Source organism: Chiloscyllium punctatum, chromosome 21 (genome assembly GCF_047496795.1).
Source record: "Chiloscyllium punctatum isolate Juve2018m chromosome 21, sChiPun1.3, whole genome shotgun sequence".
Lineage (NCBI taxonomy): Eukaryota > Metazoa > Chordata > Chondrichthyes > Orectolobiformes > Hemiscylliidae > Chiloscyllium > Chiloscyllium punctatum.
In genome coordinates, this window is record NC_092759.1 from 52,167,243 (window position 1) to 52,176,529 (window position 9,287).

General features: G+C 43.4%; 1 long non-coding RNA gene across 1 annotated transcript in view; it reads left to right on the forward strand.

Moving 5' to 3' along the window:
• Nucleotides 1-3,841, forward strand: part of LOC140492402 (uncharacterized) — a 54,814-nt gene extending 50,973 nt beyond the window's left edge. The window contains exon 3 of the long non-coding RNA XR_011963559.1: nucleotides 2,889-3,841. This is a non-coding gene — a long non-coding RNA (uncharacterized lncRNA). The remainder of the gene's footprint in view (nucleotides 1-2,888) is intronic.
• Nucleotides 3,842-9,287: the final 5,446 nt, after the last annotated feature.

Below are 9,287 nucleotides of genomic sequence, written 5' to 3' on the forward strand. Positions count from 1 at the left end.
CAGACACTCCAGGATTTGGGGCCTAGAGCAGATCAGCCATGATCTTATTGAAGGGAAAGGCAGGCAGAAGGGGCTGAATGACCTATCCTGCTTCTCATGTTCTTAAATTCTCTTATTAAAAAGTTCATCGATGTTATTTTCCTGGCTTTCCTGTGAAGGAATGTTGTCGTCAAAGAGACTAGAGGATTTTGGGAGCAATATCTGGGTACAGTATGGAGTCATTATTCACTGTGAATCTGGGTCAACAACATGACAAATAAATGAATACAGGGGAACTTCTGTAAAGAGAGATGCAGGGACTGTTTCACAGTAACAACAACTCTTTTTTTCCCAAAAACATTTTCCAATCTACACCAAGGCATGTTTGACTGTATTCAGGGGCTGAATGGCCACCTCGGTTTCTGTACACCAAGTAATAGGAGCAAGTGGTCTCCAACTGCTCCTGAGTTGCAGATTGGGGGACTGAATGGAATGGGGTGAAGTAGGTCTGAGGAACAGGAGTGGGTCCCTGCCCGACCAGGCACTAATGTTGTGGCTGAACAGATTATGGTCTCAGCCCCATGTTACTATCGGCAGTCCATTACCCTTGAGTCACTTTCCCGTCAAATATTTAACTAACACACCTTTGAATAATTGCAAATACACAGGTACCACAACCCTATGGGTAGGAGAAATTCCCACTCAAATGGCCTTTTGAGAAATTCTCCTAATCCCTGTTCCTACTGAGGTTAGAGAGTCATTGCTTCTTTTTCTAGTCCCACTCCTCCAGATGTCACGGCAAATTATCAGTGTAACTAATTGTATGATATGGTAAATGATATCCGTCTCAGACAGGGTCAGGTTCAGTGTTAGGAACAAGTCAGAGAGGTTTCTTAAATTTGTAAATATTCTAAAACCAAAGCAAAGTTACTCGAAATATGATGGATATATAAATGATATAGAGTTTGAAAATTGACACTATGTACATCAACATTTATTTTTCTATAAATCTGAGACACAGAAATATGCACACAAAGAGACACGCACACGCACACACACAGACGTCTGAAAGCAAACAGAAAGAAAATGAAACTTCAGAATATAAATTCGAAAGAGTTTTGTCCATTAACAGTAAATTTCATGACAAAAGCAAAATTGAGAGAGTTTCAATTGTTATTCTGCCTCTGAAGCTATTCTGCCTCACAAAAGCTGCTAGCACTGGGGTTTCTTCCAGGAACAGTTGGATTTGGCTGTATTCCCTTTGCTGCAAGCAGAGGAGAGATTCCAATGAATCCTCAACAGGAACCCTCAAAGGGTGCTAAAGATGGCTGATTGGTTTTCAGTCTCATTTGTTGTTGTAGAGAAGTACAAGTAGAGACGGAGAAATGGCCGTTGCTTCTATGACAGGTTGCATTTGCTCCCTCTCTGATCTGAAACATGCAATAATGTGACCCAAACACCAACCTGGGCTCGGTAAGGTCTGGGTGAACATTCTCCTTATTGAATGATTCTATCCCTGTTACCTGCTCCAATTAGGAATGGTCTGTAATTTATAATTTGAAGGTATATTTATATGTGTCTGCATAATTGTTGTACAATATATTAAAGTCTTCATCGGACCTGTGTTAAACTGATTATGTTGTTTTCTAAAATTAAATCCTTAGTTTTATTCTCTAATCCTCAGCTACGCCCCAGTACACTCTCTCTCAGTGTCTGATATGGTTCAATATGAACAGCTCTCATTCTCAGGCCTGAAGTACTCTGACCTTGGAGAGGTGATGAGGGGCATGGGTGTGGGATCAGCCAAGGTTATTATCCAGGACTGGAGGAGTCCAAACCAGAGGGTACAGATTTAAAGTGAGAGGGGAAAATTAAAAAGATACTTGAGTGGTATCTTTATCACACAGAGGGTAGTGTGTGTATGGAGCGAGCTGGCAGCGAAAGTGATGGACGCTGGGTATATGAATATGAAGGGTTTAGAGAGTTATGGGTCTAATGTTGGTAAATGGTTTTGCATCAGATTGTAATATCTGGTCGGTGCAAATGAGCTGGACTGAAGAGTCTGTTTCCGTGCTCTATGACACTATGATTCTATCAGGCCTTCATTCCAGCAAGGAGTAAAGTGAAGCATCTGTGAAAAGCTTCTCAAACAATTGCATATTTTTGTCTTTCAATTTCAGGGTTCATTACTACACACAATACTTTTGATGTAGTCTCAGCATCATCACGTACAGATGCAGTAAAACATCCCCATGATTATACCCGATAACCTTCGCATGAAACAGCATCATTCAAAACACTTCTCTAATCACTTGCTGAATCTGCTGACAGGGTTTATATGGCTCATTTACCGTGATGCACACATCCCTCCATCCCAATGCATTCTGCGATGTTCTTTACATTTAAGTAGATTACTGTAATTTTATCTGTTCAATAGAGCACTGACGTCCCTTAGCCCTTGTTGTACAGTTTCCTGCCAAAGCTTTGCTCACTAACTCCCCCTGTCGGTATCCCATTGCAGGGTATCCATGTGCTGTTAAATGACTATCTTGGTAAATGAACTAATTGAGCAATTCAATAAGTCCACTCATCTAGGTCCTTGCTATCGATTGTAAATTGTTGATAATGTCACACTTCTAATGAGGCACTCCACCAAGTTACAATTTTATAACCTGAATATAAACATTTATCCTGAATGTTTATTCCCTGATATGATTTGGAGATGCCGTTGGCCCCCGGGAGATGCCTCACTCTCAGGACAACTCCATACAACCCTGTCACGGTGGACGCTGCAAGAAGTATCAGATTGTGGACATAGATATCGCTATTACGCGTGGGAATACATCCCGCCTTGTACTTGACAGGTACTCATGTGACTCAGCCAACGTTGTCGATCTTATACATTGCAGGCAAGGATGCCCAGAGGCATGGTACATTGGGGAAACTGAGCAAAGGCTACGACAACGGATGAATGGGCAACGCACTAAAATCAACAGACAGGAGGGTTCCCTCCCAGCTGGACAACACTTCAGTGGTGCAGGACATTCAGCCTCGGACCTTTGGGTGACCATCCTCTAAGGTGGACTTCGGGACAGGCAGCAGAGAAATGTGGCCGAGCAGAGTCTGATAGCTAAGTTTGGTCCGCATAGGGAGGGTCTCAACCGGGACCTTGAGTTCATGTCACATTACAGGTGATCACCATTGCACTACACACACACACAGATATTCCTCCACACACACACTCACATACACATGGACACAGGTACACGCAGACGTGCATATAGACGCCCACGCACACCCTTATAAATACACACACTCCCACACTCACACATGCACCACCTCACAGACTTAAGACACTCTGCACTCACTACACACACACACTTTCTCACACTCACAACCCCCACTCCAGACAGACACACACACAGACAGACAAATACGCACATGAACACATATATTTTGTGGGGTGAATTTGTACTTGCAGAGTTACATTGCACTTTGCTCAAAAGCTGCATGCATTCATGTAGAACTCTGAGCTCAAAAACTGCATGAATTTATGTAAAACTCTGTTATCTCACTTTTTAGATTAGAATCAATCTAAACATCATGGTATAGATAGAGAACAAAGGGGGCCAACACTTTCAACATATTGTCTAGCTATCACTATTATTCACAGCTAACCCGAGAATGCAACCTTAAAAAAAGAGTTTGTGATTTCCACATGAAAGAAGTGAAACTATCACCTTATTCTAACAGATGAAAGGATTAACAGACAATCAATTTTACATGTATAATTTCAGTTACATCTCTCTGTAAATTTTTGCTATAAATTCTGTGTTACGATCGAGCCATCCACTATCACCTGATGAAGGAGCGTCGCTCTGAAAGCTAGTGTGCTTCCAATTAAACCTGTTGGACTATAACCTGGTGTTGTGTGATGTTTAACTTTGTATTCCCTGATCATTTACCAAGTTTCTCCTGTTGCTGGGCAGCAGGCTAGAATGGTAGGATTTTCTCATTCTACACTGTGTAATACACTGAGCCGGCTGATTGACTTCAATCTATTTTTGCTTAAATCAAGATGGCAGAATGGCCTCCACCTGTCTCATTATAACATGGTACCTGGCTGAATGGGATCTGTCTTTACGTCTGTAGCATTGCTGTGTGGTTGAGAGAACAACATATGTGTTAGGGTCAGCGGCTGACCATTCAACCCCTCACGCCTGCTGCACCATTCAGAATGTGCATTGTTGATTTGATTGTTACTAAACATCTCCTTCCTGTCGGTTCCTAATAAATATCGATTCTCTAATTCATCAAAGGTCAATGGAACTGAACCTTGCTACTTCGATGTGAGAACACCACAGATCATACAACCCTAAACAGAAAGGAACATCCCTGTCTCAGTCAGAAATGGGAAGGTCCTTATTCTCAAAATGTGTTACCCCAAACCAATTACCACTCTTTTGATATATAAGGAGTCGACAATTACGAACACATCAGCCATTCATATTACAATTCAGCCCTTCAAGCCTGTCCACATTCTCATTAACTCTCCTAAATCAAAAACTTACCAAATTCAACCTCCACTGACGTCATAGAAAGACAATTCCATTCACCACAAGATCATATGAGCAATGAACCCGGCAGCAGAATTAGGCCATTCAGCCCATTTGTCTGCCATGACATTTGGTCGTGGCCAAAATATGTCTCAACCCCATTCTCCTAACTTCTCCAACTGACTATTGATAACTTATTAATAAAAACGTATATATCTTTGTATTTAAGACAGTTTGTGCCTGTATGTGTGGTTGTGTTCGTGTGTTTGTGTGTACATCCATAACTGTGTGCGTATCTCTGTGTCCATGTGTTATGTGTGTTAGTATCAGTATCTGTTTGTGTGTACCTCTGTCTGCATCTCTGTAAAGTTGCCATTGAAGTAAATATATTGAAATTGGAATCAAAGTCTCCCTCCTCCTCTGTCTATCCCTGTCCCTGTTGTTCGCAGAGTTAATAGAATTCGGACAGTGTGGAAACAGGCCCTTCAACCGAACACATCCACACTAACCCTTCGAAGAGTAACCCACCCAGACCCGTTAAAATACTATCCTACGTTTACTCATGACTATTGTCCCTAACATATACATCCCTGGGAACTATGGACAATTTAGCATGGCCAATTCACCTAACACCACACCGGTGGAAACCCATGCAGACATGGCGATAATGTGAAACTCCACACAGACAATCGCCCAAGGGTAGAATCGAGCCGGGGTGCCTGGTGCTGTGAGGCAGCAGTGCTAGCCTCTGACTTTTATGATTAGATTCATACAATACTACCAACTGCTGGCCTCCCCACAACACTGCATCAACGGCAGAGATTTTCACTCTCTCAGAAGATAACAAATCCTTTGCTGTGAATCTCTCAAATTGCATGGCCATTTGATTTTTCCAATAACATCTTTGGAAACATAGAGCAGTTATGTCTGTTACTGAGCAATGTTGTCCCTGCGTAATTAGCAACACTATTGGGCCTTTTCCAGGACTTTTCAATACTTTCTCACATACGTTTTAAGCGTTGCAAGTCATAGTGTGAGAAATTAATTCATCTCATCTCCTGACAAAATGGTTGACTCAGATGTGAACATTTCCATTCTGACAGGCCCAAGAATATTTGCAATATTCCATCTACCAGTATTGTGTGTGCGAGCCTGCTTGTGTGTACGTGTGTGTGTGAGTGTTGATGGTGCTCTCCGTTTGGATCGTGCTGTGAGCTCTCTCCCTCTCTCTCCCTCCCAATCTGAATCCTCAAGTGATGTCACTCTCTGCCGCTGTTACTGCAGTAGGGTGAGGAGGCCAGCTGAGGGAGAGTTTGTTTCATTTTCAGCACAACAGAGACGGTCAGACCTGCACTTACATACAGATCCTCGCAGAGTCAAATACAGACACACAGATACGAGTGGTGGTGGATAGTTGGATATCGGGCACTCCACAGCCGTCTGGGCCCTTTCCGTCCTATTCCCAGCTGTTTTTCTTGGAATGTGAGAAATGGAAGGTGGGAGTGGGGGTCCCTGCTGTTCGTGCTGATGTGGGTGGGGTGGTGTGGGGATGGTGATCTATCCAGGGGGAGTCAGTACATAGTGTTGCATCCAAACAGCGTTATGAATGAGAGAGATATAGTGGAGGGGAAAGAAAGAGAGAAGGAAGGTGCTGCTTGCAGCAGTGAGAGTGGTGGCGTATTAGCCTTGTTCGTGTGTCGGTGCTACAACAGATATGCAGTGAGTGTGAGGGAGCAGAGAGAATATGGTGGCCCTTATCCTGACAGAGCAGAGAAGGTTATTGATGCTCATCCTGTATAGCTGGACATTTCTTCAGACCGCAGATACTGAACTGAGCTGGGTGGAGAGCTCAGACCATGCTCGGTGTGTCTGATGGTGTGGCCCCCTCTTGGGAAGAGAATGGTCCCCCTCTGTACTCGCCCATCTACCAGGAGCAAAAGGGAAGCGTGTGTCAGGTATTGAGGTTTTTATTTTCCTTAATTCGTTCACGGGATGAAGGCGTCCCTGGCTGGGCAAGCATCTATGACCCATCCCTAATTGCCCAGAAGGCAGCTAACAGTCAACTACTTTGCTGTGGGCCTGGAGTCCCTTGTAGGCTTGACCAGCTAAGGATGGCAGTTTGTTTCCTTAAAGGGTGTCAGTGAACCAGATGGATATTGCCGGCAATCAGAATGGTCGTCATTAGCCGCTTAATTCCTGATTTAACTTGAATCACATGAAGAGCCTGAAGGCAACAAGATTATAGTTGAGAGGGAAATTGGGAGCATAAAATGGGGACATGTGATAGCTTTGGCAAATAGAGTTAAGGAGAATCCAGAGGAATTCTACAAATAGGTCAAGGACAAAAGAGTAACTAGGGAGAGAATAGGGCATCCTTAAAGATCAGCAAGGCTGCCCATGTGCAGAACCACAGGAAAAGGGGGAGCTACTGAACGAATATTTTTTTTATCAGTATTTGCTGTGCAGACGGATATGGAAGTTACAGAACTCGGGAAAAAAAGTACTGTCATCTTGGAAAGTGTCTGTATCACAGAGGAGCTGCTGGAGGTCTTAAAGCATACAAAGGAAGGGAAATGTCCTGGATTCTACTGGATACACGCTCGAACTTTGTGGGAAGTGATTGCTGGGCTTTGTGCTAACAATAGCCACATGTAAAGTGCCGGAAGACTGGGTGTTGGCTAACGTGGTGCCACTACTTAATGGATTTTTGAAGGATAATAAGGAAAAGCCAGTGAGCCTGACATTTGTGGTGGGTAAGTTGTTGGAGGGGATTATGAGGCATAGGATTTTCAAGCATTTTGAAAGGTAACGACTGATTAAGGATAGTCAACATGACTTTGTGCAAGCAATATTTGTCTCACTGACTTGACTGAGATTATTTTGAAGAAGCGACTAAGAAGATGAGCTGAGATAGAGTGCTGTACATTGTCAATGTGAACTTCAGTAAGATGTTGAACAACATTGTGCATGGTCATCTGTTTAACACGGTTGGTTCATATGAAAGCCATTTGGTTATAAAACTGGCTCAAAGGTCGGAGACAGAGGGTGGTGGTAGAGGGTTGCAATATCCTGGCAAAGGTTTGCAATGCTCGACATGCTGTGCAGATAGTCCAGTTTATGGAGTAATCCTCTAGCATGGCCTGCACAGGTCTCCATCTTGGCCGTTACCTTACCCTAGTTTATGGTATCTGGGGTGTTTCTGTGAAGCAGATTCAGAATTTGAGGCAATGGACCATGCTAGTGGATCTGGCAATGTCTCCATTCAATGTTTGCTTTCATGGGATTGGATCCACCATTGTCTCACTTATCCCGTTATTCCAATCGCCACCATCTCCTTATCCATATTTTCATCAGCTCATCAGTTAATAAATTATTTGGTTTTGTTTCTGTATCTTTCCCTGGTCTTAGTTTTTGTCTCCCTTTTGCATCAAGTGCTGGCATTGTGAAGCTCAAAAACATTGAAATGGCGTGTGTCAGGCTGTAGTTTACTTCCCGATGTGTCCCATGTGGTGTTCTATAGAGAGGGGTGTTCCAGCAGCTCTTGTGTTTGAAACTTGGTATGGGCCTGTCCATCGAACACCTGTTTGTCTCTCTCAGTTGATCGTGCAGGCAGTAACACGAGGGAAATCCTGGAATATAGTTGTTAAGGAAAAGGCATCTAACTTGAAGCTGAGGTGCTTCTGACTGACTCCTGTTATTGAAAAGGTATTGGAAGTGCTCGGGATGGTTTACTGGAGGTTGTGCTGTGAGCTGCCTCAGACATTAACGGCGATGTGAGGATTTGGTGACCCAACTCTGGATGGAGCAAGGGGACTGTAGTTACAGCATCTGGGTCTGTAACATGAAGAACAAATGGAACAGAAGCTGCAGAGACGGGAAGCTCTGAAACCACGGAGTGAGTATGTTGGGGAAAGGGATTTGCTGTATTTGTCTGTGTTTTCGCCTGGACTCTCAGTCTCCCCGTTACATACACTGATGCACACTCTCCATATCTGCTCCACACACATTCTCTCTCTCCCTTTCTCACATGCTCACATGCGCAGTCTTCTCTGTCACATGCAGGCATGCACACAGTCTCTCTCTCTCCCTCGCACACTCATACACATACACTCTCCCTCACTCTCGCTCACGTACACACAGTCTCTCTCTATCTCCTTCACACAGACACACCACTGTCTCCCACATGCGCGCACACACAAGTATACAGATATGAATCTGCGGGGTGAATTTTCAGTTGCCCATATGTATTTGCAGATACATTTTATTTTGTTCCAAATACGTACAATTTGTAGACAGTCAGTCAATGTGATATTTTATGAACTACTTTGTAAATAAAGCCAGTCTGACTCCAGGTCAAGACACACACAGTGTCCAAACAAGGGCCTCACACGTCTGACTGCAAGTGTTACTTCATTTACATCGATATTACCTGAAGGTATCTCCAGGCAGTGACTTGAAATAAATTCTGCGATTTGCATATTAACCAATCAAACTCGCACCTCCATTCTAACTGATTAAGTACTTAAGAGCCATCTTAGGTGTGTGGACAATTCATGTGCATATGTTGTACAACCCTTTGATCTTTCCTTTATAACTTCTATGTTTAATGTCTTCCTCTCCCTTACACCTGATGAAGGGGCAGTGCAATGAAACCTTGTGTTTACAAATAAACCCATTGGACTCTAACCTGGTGTCGTTTGATTTTTGACCTTGTCCAACCAAATCCAAAACCAGCGACTCCATGTCATGGTT